At 43.3% G+C, this 13,958-nt stretch overlaps 1 long non-coding RNA gene across 1 annotated transcript in view; it reads left to right on the top strand.

Moving 5' to 3' along the window:
* The first annotated feature begins 4,343 nt into the window (after positions 1-4,343).
* LOC115942598 (uncharacterized) overlaps positions 4,344-13,958 on the top strand; it is a 13,899-nt gene continuing 4,284 nt past the window's right edge. The window contains exons 1-2 of the long non-coding RNA XR_004077232.2: positions 4,344-8,376; positions 8,813-8,932. This is a non-coding gene — a long non-coding RNA (uncharacterized LOC115942598). The remainder of the gene's footprint in view (positions 8,377-8,812; positions 8,933-13,958) is intronic.

Genomic DNA, 13,958 nt, shown 5'->3' with positions numbered 1-13,958 from the left:
AGACACTTTACATTTCCAATGGATACCTCAAGAGCCCTCCTAAAAAGATGTCTGCCCAGCTGATTGATTGTTCTGCCCCAAGACTGCTCTTTTCTCGTGGCTCTTCCCCAACTCTTTTACTTCTTTAGTCCCTTACCCCAACCTCATGATTTCCTGGGCCTAAGACTTCCAAGCCCTGTTGGAGCCCTTCCAACAGGTATCCTAAGACAGTTCCCTCTGAGTCATAACACAAAACCAATTCTTAAGAAAACCAGGATACCTGAAAATTTTATCTGGAGTTGGCCCTACCCTCCAGAGGTCTCTTAGAACCCAGCACTGGTCCAATTCACAGATCTAGGCTATGCCACATGACCCAGGAAAACTAACCCCAAGCATCTTTGTGGAAACAGCTACCAACAAAAAGTAACAAACATTAATGGAATAACTGGCTTTTTTTTAATTCTTAAAATATATTATTAATAGACAGGTATGATTAATAATGCAGGACCAAGTATTAATAAGGCAGATCTTAGTAGTTCTAGTTGAAGCTGGCTGTGCTTCATGCCTCCTCATACCTCACGCCACCTTCCCTGTGCTCCCCTTTCCTCATCCCCCATCTTCCCATACAAATGTTATAGTTGGCAATTCCCACTGCGAGCGTGTGTGCCCAGTGGGCAGCAAAGTCATGCTCACTGGTTTATTTAAATGTGATATTACCAGGAGCATGGGAGTAGTTGGAAGGACCTTGGAAACTATGCATTGAGCAAATATTTATTGAGTACATACTATGTGCCAGACACTATGCTAAGCCTTAGAGATAGAGCAGAAGACAGAAAAAAAGATTTCCACACTCCTGGAGCTTATTATTAAGGAGGGAGACAGATAATAAATAAGCACATGAAACTTAGAGTATGTCAAATGTTAAGAAGTATGACAAAGACAAAGTAGAGAAAGGGTGTGAAGATTGCTATGGTAGGAGATGGAAGGTTATCCTTTTAATAGTGGGCGGTTAGAGGTGGCCTCATTTGAGCAAACAGCTGAAGGAGGTAAGGGAGTGAAGAGTGCGGCTGACTAGGGAGGAGCATGTCTGCAGAAGGAACAGCAAATGCAAAACCTCTGAGGCAGGAGCATGCCTGGCCTCTTCAAAGAAGAGCAGGGCAGCTAGTGGGACTGGAAAGGAGACTGACAGAGAAAGAGGTGAAAGAGGTCATGGAAAACTGGATGGTGTGGGACCTTGCAGACCAGCAAGGACTTAGCCTAAATGAAATGAAAAGTTTTTGAAGGGTTTTGAAAAGTGGAATGATATGATCTGATTTATGTAATAAAATTACTCAGGTAGCTCCCTGTGGGTGGTGATAGAGATAGAAGCAAGGAGACCATTTAGGACATAGGGCAATCTTCTACATGGGTGATAGAGCTTAGGTCGTAAGAATGAGTCTCTGGAGCCAGACTGGCTGGGTTCAAATCCCAGCAATGCCACCTACTAGCTGCATGACCTGGGGCAGACCATGTAATAAGCTCTCTGTGTCTCAGTTTCCTCATCTATAGAATGGGGATAATAATGGTACCTACCTCATAGGGGTTTTGTAAGGATTAAATGAGTTATTAAATGTGAAACACTTAGAACATAGGGTTGTATGAGGATTAAGTGAGTCAAAACACCTGTTACAGCACATAGCAAATGCTGCTTCTGTGTTTGAGTTCTTGTTATCATTATTATCTTCTGAGTGAGAGATGATTGTGGCTCAGGCCAAAGTGGTTGCAGTGAAAGAAAAATGGTCATTTGGAGGGGTGTTTTCAAGGTAGAGCCAACAGAATTTGGTGACATATTGGATGTGTGGAATGCAAAGATAGAGGAGTCTCCTCTCTCCTCTTTAGGAGGATGAGACTCCTCCACCACCCTCCTATTACAGATGAAGAAACTGAGAACAGCTGAGTCCACCATTGTTAATACCAAGTTTTTTTTTTTTATTAAGTAGGCTCCACATCTCAGGCTTGAACTTATGACCCTGAAATTAGGAGTCACATGCTCCACCAACTGAGCCTTAAAGAGCCTTGTTGCTAAATAGTTTAACATTAACAGAAATCAAAATTAAAAACAAGTTCACTCTAACATAAAAATCCCAATGTAATAAGCTATTTTAATTTTTATCTATTCCCTTCAATTCTTAACATTATACATGCATGATTCTCAAATAATTATGATAATTTCATTAATATAACTTTATATTCAAAAAAATAGAGGTAGGAGACACTTCATGATTCTAGCAAGGGTTCATTGGTCAAACATTAAGGAAATTAATGTGCTCCACACCATTTATACTTCAGGATATATACAGGGCACAGCACTCCCATTTTAAGATGAAACAACATACAGTCCTGAATTAGCTGCTAAAAGAGAGCTGTGGGAAGCAGAGAGTCATTCTTTCATTTATTTTCTCAGCGAACTTTTAAGTGAGTCTATATACAGCTACTAGATAAGTTGATTGATAAGTAGATCACACTTTTTTATTTCAAGGAGTTAGGTGGGGACAAGAGCACATTGCTATAATTGGTTTTTATATCTAAGAACTATACACATACATAGAGGTATGCGTATGCAAGTTACCTTGGAAGCACCACGGAGGATACACTTAATTCTGCTTGTAAAGGTAGGGAGGCTTCCAAAGAGAGATGACATCTGGAAACTATAGTGTTCCAATAGGGCACAGAAGAGACTTTGTTCACTGACTTGCGTTGTTGACTGTTCTGACCACCTTTCCCACTAGGCTACGTGTGTATCTCTCATCCCTGGCACTGTCCAGATGCCTGACACATGGTCACTGATCTTTTACTGTCTGTTGAAAAACACACAGCATATCTTTAAAAAGTGACCAAAACAGCGGCAAATGAAGAAATCACATAAGTACAATAGCTTTATAAGTCTTTGGCGGGAGGCTGAGGGAAGGGGAGGTTGTCAAAAAAAATTCTTCCTGACTTCCACAAGGACCACATCTTTCACCCGAAGTCTTGCTTAATGGGTGGTCCGGGGACAGAAGCTACTCTGGGTACTCCAGGTAGGAAGGGTTTAGTACAGGGAATTAGAGACTTGCACAAACATTAGATAAGCTGGAGGCGAGAAGGCTCAGGGAAGCCACTGTTAGAGGCTATAAAAGCAAAATATGCTGGGATCTCAAAGAAGCCCCCGCACTCCCAACTGCTTGTACTACCAAAGCAGGTGATTTGCAGAAGCTTGCCCAGAAATCACTGCAAACCTTCGTTCTGTCATCTGCTAATATATTTGCCCCCAGTTGCCGCCAGAGAAAAATTACTTCTCTCCTGCCTTCAATCTTTCACAAGTGCTTCTCATTAGCAGAGTATAACCCAGAACCATCTAGGAAGAAAGATGCCCCAAAATTCCAGACTTCTCTCCTGCAATGCCAAGATTTTAGGAAAGGGCAGTGCTTACGCTGAATCGACAACAGGCAGCTCAGCATAAATGGCTTCCCCAAGATGAAGACGATTTCTTCATCTCTGAGCAGGGAGCTGTACACAGCTCTGGTAACGTCTCATTCTACTTTCCCTACCCCTAGGAAGCTGTCGTGTTCAGTCCAAACATCTTCCTGATGGAGCAGTATGGTACCTATAACATTTCCATACAACCAAATCATAAAAGTCTGCTATTTAGTAAGCAGATCCAGGCAGTGTCAAGGGTCAGAAAGAACTCCAATTTTGGAGGCGGACACACTCTTGAGTGCTGATCTCAGCTCTGCTGTTGTTAGCTGTGTCAAACTAAGCCATTGAACTCTTCTAAAAAAGGTGGAGAGTATAACATAATCAGAGCTCTATAAAAAATACACATATAAGAATGTTTATAACAGTATTTTTAAATAGACAATTTATTATATGAGTTATGATACCTCCCTATTAAATAATCTCATGTATCCACTTAAAATTATCTTATAGAAGAAAAAGGTTGACATGGGAAAATGCTCATGATATGGTGAGAAAAGCGAGTATGAGCACTGTGATTCCATTTTTATAAAAACAACTATATAACTGAAAGCCTATTTATACCAAAATTTTAACAGCAATTACCTCCAAGGGTACTTAGGATTACAGCTGGGGTTTTCTCCGATGTTCAGCATTGAGTGTGTATTACGTTTTTAAGCTTAAAAAATTATATAAAAATAAAAAGTAGGACTCAATAAAATTGAGAGAAGTAAATCAGACAATATATGCAAAGTTCCTGATACATTTTCAATCAATGATAGTTCCCTGTTCATTTAGAAATGATTTTACTTTATTTTATATTCTGAATAAATAATAGTCACATTCAAACATAAAGTAAGGAAATGAGAATTACCACTCTTACCTCAGGCCTCCAGACACTCCCTTCCTTTTCCTACATTCATCAGTGTTATTGGTTTCTTACATATCCTTTAGGGAAAATATGCACATACAAGCAAATATATAAAGTTATGTGTTATTTTCACTCATTTTTTACACAAATGGTAGCATATTCTACTACCTTTATGACCCTTTATACTCTTATTTTATGTTCCTCCTATTGGTAATCTTTCCATATCGGTATAGACAGATATTACAATAATTTGTAGCATTTATTTAACCAGTCCTCTACTGGTGGACATTCAAACCAGTGATACCTTCTGAAGGAGGCCCCAGACACAAGGGATGCAAGGGCGGCCTGCACTTTAGGAATGACTTCCCCATCCTGGTCTCTTCTGGGCTTGCAAGCATCATCTGCTCCATGGGCTCCAGTCCTATCTTTGCCTCGGCTTCTGAGACTGAGGGGCTTCAAGAGACCTCATACTGGTTCCAGCTCAAACCCATACTGGTTACAGTCTTTTTACCTATTTCTTTGCCTTTTTTTTTTTTTTGGCAGTGACCCGGGTCTGGCATGATTCTGAAGACATTCTAGTCTAGGATCTAAGAGCTGATAAGCCATGTGCCATGTATTTAATAATCTGTCCCCTCCATGGGGCTCTCTGTGTCACTTTTTACTTCTGTCTTCCAACCTCAGTGTTTTCTCGGGAGAGGTCAGTGGCCCATGTATCCCAGAGCTCCCTCTCCCTCTTCCCTCATCCTCCTTACCATCTTGGAGGATCTGGAAATAGGACTGGGGTGTTATTCCCTAACACCCCGGGTGACAAGGGTAGTGATAATGAGGAGCCAGGCCCGGGGTGCAGTGTTGACACAAGGGGGTGGCAGCTGGATCTACTGGCCCCTGCCAGATAATCAGGAATGTAGACGTGCAGAGTTAAGTGAGACATGCTTGGCCTGTGGTAAGTCTTCTGGATGAGAATCCCTGGTGGTAGTCTGGGGGAGGTAGTTAGGATCTAAGCCAATAAGAATGGCCTAATCCTTATCCTTATATAAAGCCTATAAAGAGAACCCTTTGGGTCATTTATTAATTTGATAACTGAACTGATACCGATACTGATTCAATACATTACATGCAAAGCACTCTATTAGGTGGTTCTGCAGTCTGTGTGTTATCATTTTACGCATTTTGTTTTGCCTTTCTTGCTGGGGTCACTAAGTCACACAATCTCTTTCATTGTTTTTGCTTCAAACTTTTGTGGTCTTTCAAGACCTGCAAGTTTTTTTCCTGGGGCTCAACCTATAGACCAGAGTTCAAGTCCTTGAAAGTCACAGTTTAAATCAGGGCAGTCACAGACACAGACATCTCATCAGGCTGGCACATAGACAAGCTGAATCAATGTTGTCTACACTGAACTGATGCAGGTCAACGAAAGCCTTCTTGAACTGCATGGGCTACCACGTGCCCTCGCCCTTGTTCACTTGAGATAATGGCCTTAGGGACAATTATCAACCTAATTTCTTTCTACATCAATGTAGATTTGATGTCCAGTAATACATGTGCTGTACCTTTAATGGCCTTTTAATGATGAAGAGTATCAAAAGCATTTTAGATGTGAAACTGCACCATTAGTTTCCATTCCAGAAATCCACTGTCATTACCGCAGCTGCCTCTCTAAGCCCGACGAGAGCATCGAGTTGCTGTGCACATGGCTGTGCAGTTAATCACCATCAGTGAGGAGCCGTGTCTGATGCAGCTCCGGAAGGTGGTTACTGAAGGTGGAGGACAGGGTGTGGTCCAGGAGGGAGCGGAACAGAACAGAGTGAAGGGCCGAGTCGATTCAGGGCCTGGAGTGTAAAGATCCCTCAGAACAGGGGTTCTCCCAGCCCTGCTCTTCTCTTCTCTCCTCATGTCATATTGAAAAAAACTACGGGTTCTTGGTAATTCTCCATTCTCCCCCATCCCATTTATGAAGATCCGGCAGGGGCAGGGGAGTGTGTGGGGCAGAGGATGCAGGGTGCCCAGCTGAGTGAATGTGAATAGGCAGAATTTGGGGGAGAGGGCATGGAGAGAAGGATCTAAGGGAGAGTGATTCTTCCCAGGGAAGGGCGGTGTTCCGAAGGAATTCATAGTGAGCTGTTTATTCTTTTGAATCCCTATCCTCAAGATCCATTGTCTGCTGTTCCCTGTGCCCCGGGAGGCTGACCACTGGGGACCTCATCACCCAGGCTTTCTTGCCCCGTGGGTTCCAATGGTCTTTGGCCATAGGAGGGCACTGGCAGGAGACGTGAGGGTCTAAGGAGCCAGGGGTCAGGGCATGTCTTCCTCCATCCCCTTCCTGCATAGGCATTGCAGTTCTGGCCCTGGTTGCATCCCTCCACAACTATAGCTTCCGTTAGGAAGCTCTTCTTCCATGGCACCAGCTCCAATAACATGTTTTCACTCCTTGCCCTTGGACTAGGGGTGGTATAAGCTACCTGTTTTTGCTAGCTAGTGGATACTTCAAAATCCCATACAGATTCCCTTAACCCCATTCACACCTCTGTAAATAGTATGCTCATTAAATTCAAAACCCCAGCTGAGTGTGCCATCTGTTTCCTGCAAGAACCCTGATTGATACAATGGGTGTGTCAGAAATCAACTCATGTTTACCCATCCTGTTTCCTTTTCCTGGACACACAGGAAGACTACATTTCCCATTCTCCCTTGCATTTAGATTGAGGTTCTGAGACTGGGTTCTGGCCAGTGGGATGAAGTATGACTTCCAAGCCTGGCCATAAAACACCTTTTGCCATTGTCCCCACTCTCTTCATTTTCCAAGGTAACATTGGAAGTTATATATTTAAGGTTACAATGTCTCAAGCTAGAAGAAGTTTGGATCCCTGAGTCACTGCTTGGAGGAGAATTGCCCAACTGTATTCAACTACGATATGAGTGAGAAATAGCCTTTATTGTGTTATGCCACTGTGATCCTGAGAGTGGTTTGTTACCACAATGAGGGTTAATTACTTTGACTACTTCGGTTGAGGTTTTAAATGAAGAGGCCACCTAGACCAAAGGAGTGTTCAAGGTATAAAGATAAGGAAGCGTATGATTTTCTAACTTGAGTGATACTGCACTGAGAGGTAACAGAGTATTAGCATTATTGCTTTGTGAAAAGAACAGGGATTTGGCCATCAGAGATGAGTTTAAATCTAGGCTTCACCACTTCTAGTGACGTGATCTTGGGCTAGTAACTTCACTTTTTTAAGTTTTCCTGTATGTAGTTTTAAGTTTTCCTTTGCCTTTTTAAGTTTTCCTATCTGTAGAATATCTATCTCATAAGGCTCTTTTGTGGATAGATGACTTATGTCTATAATAGTTGGTACTCAATAAAAGTTCCCTCTTTTTCCTCTTTCAGCTGTGAATTATAAACTCTGTGCCACTAGTAATTGGTAAATAATTTCAGCTTGTGAGGCATCTGTTTCTTAATCTCTAATGGCAGAGAACAATTCACATTACCCTGAGCATCCCGGTATGGAAGTAGCTTGAATATTGACCAGGAAAAAGGGATTTCCTTTAGGTCTTGGACTTAGGCATTAACTCTTTCACTTCTCTGCCCTCCAGGCCCCATCTTGAAATTTGCAGGCCACCTAATGCACGTGTCAAGTCAAGCAAAATTGAGTCCCAGTGCCATTTCTTACTTCATGAATGAGTTTAGATCCTGGGACTAACATGTCTTTTGGGAAAGTAAAGAGAAAGGACTCTCCATGGAAACTTTTTCATGATCAAGAGGGCTTATTTGTCCATCCATCCATCCATCCATCCACAAATCCAGAAAATAACCATTTAGTGCCTAGCATATGTGAAAACATTTCTAGGCCCTGTAGTAGATACAAAGATGGATTAGACACATCTGCCCTGAACAGCTTACATTCTTGCCGAAGAGAAGATAATTTAACTTCACAAATAACTGCAAGACAGACCAGGTTGTGGTAAGCATGGAAGACCACATACAAAGTGCTATGGAATTCAGAGGAAGGGAAACCCCTTCTGGCTGAAGACACCAGGGAGCATTTGAGTACATCTTAAAGGTAAGGCAGGATTTGGACATATGGAGATGAGGGAAGAGACCCTTGGGGAAACAGAGGCTGATAGTTTGGCCAGAACACAGCTGCCAAGAGGGGGGTTGAGGGAAACAGTTTTAGAAATGTCACCTAAGAGCAAATTGTGCAGAGCCTGAATTCTAGGCTAAAATGCCTTAGAGGAGGGCAGAGACAGGTCGTCAAAGGTTTCTGAGCATTGGGTTGGCGTGTGCCTTGGGAAGGGTAGTTGGGAAGCTGTGTTCAGCAACTTTGGAGGCAGCAGGAGGTGGGGATAAAGAGCCCAACTAGAAGACCTGCAGCGATCTAGGTAAACTTTAATGTGGGACTAAACTAGGATAGAATGTATGGACTGTAAAGAATGTTGGGAAGAATCATTTAACATGTATTTATTCTGTATCTGTTCTCCTTCTGTCATTCACTATAGGGGATGAAAACTAAGCAACACAACTCTTGCCTCCTTGGTGCTTAGCATATGACTGGAGGGATGAATCAGTCAAGGGAAGTTGGTCCCTTCTAAACTCTTTCCCTTGATGGCTCACACAGCGTAAGTGTAAGCTGGTTTACTGTCCCACTTGCACCCCGTCAACAGCGTCCTGTCTCCACCCCAACAGAATCAAAGAGAAGATCGGGAATAACGTTTTAAGTTATGGTCTGCTGTCCAAGCTTATTTAACATCCTATAGTACTGATTATATGCTCTATATATCTTACTATATACTCTATTTTAAGAGCTTTATAAATACTACATTATTTATTTTCATAATAATCCTATGAGGTAGGCACTATTATCATTCCCATTTTATAAAGGAGGGCACTGAGGCACAGAGAGATTAAATAATTTTTCCAAAGTCATACAGCTAGTAAGCTGCAGATCTAGAGTTTAGAACCCAAGGAATCTGGCTCCAGAATCTTACACTTAACCTTTACATTGTACTGCCTCCTGGCAACACTGCTTGCCCTCTGCCCACCTGCAATGAGTCATAGCCAAAAAGGAATTACTCTTGGACCTCACGGGTCCCCACTGAATCAGTTCTCTCTTCTTGGCTTGTGATGCTGTCCGAGGTCACAGTGAGCTAAAATCTGCTCAGTGATCTCTGGTACAGTCATAGTTACAGTCAGTGCTGAATTTGACTGCCCCACCCTGTTGGGTAACCAGGCAAGAAGCTGGGTGGGGCTGAGGGACAGCCATCTTATGAAACGTGGTCCTTTAACTCTTTGTTCAGAGTGGTCAAGTTAGTGCTGTTACCCACATACTGTTGTGGAAGAGGCAGACATAATGGCGATGCCCACAGCATGGGCTCTGATATTTACTACCCAAGAACCCGTGGACTAAGTATCAGTTTCCCTATCCCCAAAATGGGGGTATTACGTAGGAGTTTCCTCATAAAATTGTAGTAAAGAGTGAATGAGACACTTTCTGTAAAATGCTAAGCTTAGTGCCCAACATGCAGCTGGTACTCAGAAAGTGTTAGCTGTTGTCATTTTGCTGAGTTAAGAACAGACTCTTCACCTGATCCATGACACCAGACTCAGAGGCACTCAGAAGCCCCAGGTTGGCTCTTTAGGCCCTCATTCGAGAAAAAGACTAAAATAGCCCAATAGCTTTTTGGAGTGGAGGAACAAGTGATTTTGGGCCTTGCCATACAGAGCTGTATATTATTCTTATTGCATTGCATTGTACATTGTGTTCAAGGCTGTACTGAATCATAGTGAAACCACTAGCCTGGATTTAAATCTCAGCTCTGCCATTTACCAACTGGGTGACCTTGGGAAAATTCACATTTTTGAGTCTCAGTTTCATCGTCTGCACAATGAGGCGATGATGATATCCTCCTCATAGGGTTGTTGGAGGATAAAGTGAGTTAATTATGTAAAGTCTTTACAGCAGGACTCCGCGCACTATAGATACGTAAAGATTAGCTAATATTGTTGCGTTCCTTTGTATTAAACTAGTAAATTCCTTTTCTTCTAAAAAAAAGGAGACTAGTACAGACTTTTCTTCTTTTGTGGGGAGAGATAACCCACAAAATCCAGGAAAGGAGATAAGCCAGACCTTGATGGTGGGAGTTTTTCCCTCTCCTACAAATAGGAGATGGAGGACGAACCCATGCCTTCCAAGACTGTGGGTGTGAAACATAAACCAGGCACAAAGACCGGGACTGACTCCAGGCAGCCACAGTGAGATGGCAGCTCCCTACAAGGAAGAGGTGAACCAGGGTGAAAAGGAAAGTAACCCTTTTATCTGAGGCTTTTCAGGGCATCAGTGAATAAGGCTGCCATACCTTGGGCTTTTTTGGAGACAACACAGAGACTCTAAGCTTCTGGCATTCCCTTCACCTCCACACTGAGAATGGGGGAGCTCATCACATAAGCCTTTCAGCTCAGGCAAATAGGGGCTTCTTTTGCCCCCTCAAAGACCCCCGAACAAGACAAAGCAGATGAGGCATGCATGAAAAGGCCACTGATAATCCGTGGCAGTAAATGCTACACAACAAAGAGGGACTGCAGGATAGGGTTCCCGGGGGTCTGCCAGTAACTAGCTGCTAAGCCTTAGGCCAGCCACTTCACCTTGCTGAGCATCCGTTTCCACACCTGGGAAATCCTCTTATCCCAACCCTCAGTGTGCTGGGTGATCTCTAAGTAACATCCTCCCAGCTCTGTGATCCTGTAAGTGTTGGGACAGTAATTCCATTAGGAGTTCAAAGGAGGGACAGATCAATGGGGGTTGGAGTGGTCAGAGAGGGTTTCATGGAATTGATGAACTTGGGAGGGTTTGCATAGGCAGGAGGGAGGAAGTGCTGTTCTTGTTCCCTTGGCCTTCAAACCTCACCCTGACAGCTGGCAACCTTTCTGGACCCATTCATCAGGCCAGAAGAATTTCTCTCCAAGGAGTCCCTGCTCCCTTTCTCACTCCAGGATGTCATCCAACCACACCAAGAGAACCAGCAAAACCCCAAACCAAGGTCATAAACTGACTAAAATATCACCTGCCTTGAGGCCACCTGGAACAGTCTCCTTTCTAGTCAGGGGGATTGCATTCCATCTGTCTCTCAACAGCTAAGCATGCCCTGATCAACGGGAATGAATGTCCCCTAGGCTGGAGAGACTGTCTTGAAACAAGACGAGGACTGGATCCCACTGTTCTCTCTAAAAGAGAAGGATGATGTTCATTCATGAGTAGGGTTGTGGGTGGAGTGGATTCACTGAACTTGGCATCTCCCCCCCTTCCTATCATCATCTCCAGGAGGGCCCACCAAGGAAGCTTTCCTGGACACCTGCTTAGAAGGAAACCTATTACTTTACATCCCACACCCTTAAGTGGCTCAAACTGTCAAGCGCTGCTGGCCTCCCTGCCAAATCTAATCCAATGACACAAAAGGCCGTGGCTGTCCTTCCAAGCTAATTAGAGGCCCAAGAAAGGATGCAAGGAAGGGAGAGATCAGCCCCTGAGAAAATGGTACTTGTGAGAGCATCGTGGAATGCCAATGGGGATTAAACTTCCTGCTGTGTGCCTTTGCTCTGACCTCCATTTTTTATTCTCAGCTCTCTTTGGGGGCCCTTGCCTACCTCCTTGAAAAGCTGTACAGTAAGGTCATTCTCTATAGCAGGGGCCATCTGCCTATCGCCTGTGTTAGAAAGGTGACGGATTTTCCTTTTCTCCTAAAGGTCAAGCTAATTTACTCCCATGTGAGAGAGTCCAGTGTGCTTGTCATGAGTGAGAGCTGGGCTGTGATGATGGAAGTGGTCCCAGTAGCTCCAAGTCAGGAACCTGCCTCTTCCAGGAACCAAACCCCCTGGCTGCTTCTGGCTGAGAGATTGAGTCCAAGTGAAAGTACAGAGGCCCATGGTAACAGCTGGCCCTCCATAGGCCCTCCTGGTTATCAGTTTTCTGCAGTTCCATCCTTCCAGTCCTCAGTTCTGTCATTGACCTCTAGAGTCAGGGGAGTAGCTCAGCTTCATTAACGGCAGTTCTCTCAGGCTCCAGACCCTGAAACTGCCTTCAGCTTTTTCTGGCTAGTGACATGGAGGGTTATCATTTCAGATGTGACATCCAGAGGATTTTTCAGCATCTTTCCTTCCACTGCTACCAGAATAGACTGCAGAAGTCTCTGTCTGGGTTTGTCTGTCTGTTTTTAATTACACTTCAGAGTTAGGATCTCATATTATTTTCTAAAAATGAGAGGTGATTAATGCTGACAAAACATTGTACTTCAGCAAATGAGTAATGATGCCCTCTTTCTACAATGAGAAGACTTGTTCCTCACAGAAAAAAGCCCACAGTCACAGAATGACACAGCTGGAAGGAAGCTTAGAAATCATTCAGGGCAGCCCCTCAATTTCTAGATGAGGGAATGAGATTTGGAGGAGTGAAATGACTTGGATGCTCAGAAAATATGGCCTTAAAATATGGTTCCCAGTGACCCTGCTTCTCCTCCTTAGTGGCCTGGGAAGTTAGATGTTCTTCATGTTCCTACTTTTGGGGTCTGACTCTCATCTTGGAAAAACATATAGAAAACAGAAATGATGTGAGAAAGAGAGTAATGTTTCTACTTCAGATAAGAAAACTCTATCTCCACAAACTCTCTGCCCCTAGATCCTTAGGCCTTCTAGGTATCTATTTCCACATAGACTGGATCCTGGCTGGCTATACTGGGCATATCTGGTTTTGCTTCTCTCCCCACCCTGATTGTCATGAGTGATTGAGACTCCAGATGATTGGAGTAGAGAGAGACACCTGACCCTGAGGATCCTCATTCATAGACCAATCATCTGCCAATGACATGGCCTGGTTCCAAATGTTGAAATTGTAGTTAGGTGACATAAGGCCCTGGACCTGGAAGGCCACGCAGATCCCGGTACTAGGTGACCATGTGGGACTTTGTGCAGAAACAGTAAGCGGAAAGGGTGGGTTTGTTAAAAGAAGCAAGAGGATAGAATCATTATAGAGACACATGGGCATAAGTGACCATGTTCCCCAGAAAGAGGAAAGAGGACTGTGGCTCTTGGTAATTTCTAGTGTCATGAGGTTCTGCTTTACTTCATTTCTCACCCTTGACTGGCATGGATTTTCACAATCTCCTATCCTCTGTCCTTTATTTGTATTGGCCTTGGTCCTCACACCTACAACATCTCTAATCAGAACATTATCTTGTACTATCCATGTCTGTAAGTCTTGTTCCTCAAACCAGGAACAAGCTCTCAAAGGCCAGAGGTTTATGTCTTAGCCTTTTGAAAAATCTTTCCAAGTAACTTGTACATATGACAAGTTGAAATGTTGGGCTGAAAGGCTTTCTGGAAATTCAGTTTTATAAGCCCTTTTAAACATTTACATCAGTTGGCCCCAAGGAAGCCTTGTTGAGCTTTCCAACATAAAGCTGCTCAGTATTAACTGTCACTATACAGTTGACTTTGAACAATGAGAGTGTTAGGGATGCAATCGAAAATTCGAGTATAACTTTTGATCCCCCCCAAACTTAATTACTAGTAGTCTATGTTGACTGGATAAGCAGTCAGTTAACACATATTTTTTATGTTGTATGTATTATATACTGTATTCTTTTTTTTTTTTTT

The sequence above is a fragment of the Leptonychotes weddellii genome, chromosome 9 (genome assembly GCF_054177405.1).
Source record: "Leptonychotes weddellii isolate Sample4059 chromosome 9, ASM5417740v2, whole genome shotgun sequence".
NCBI classification, from domain to species: Eukaryota; Metazoa; Chordata; class Mammalia; order Carnivora; family Phocidae; genus Leptonychotes; species Leptonychotes weddellii.
Note: the sequence above shows the minus strand (reverse complement) of the source record. Positions and strands in the feature narration are given on the sequence as shown.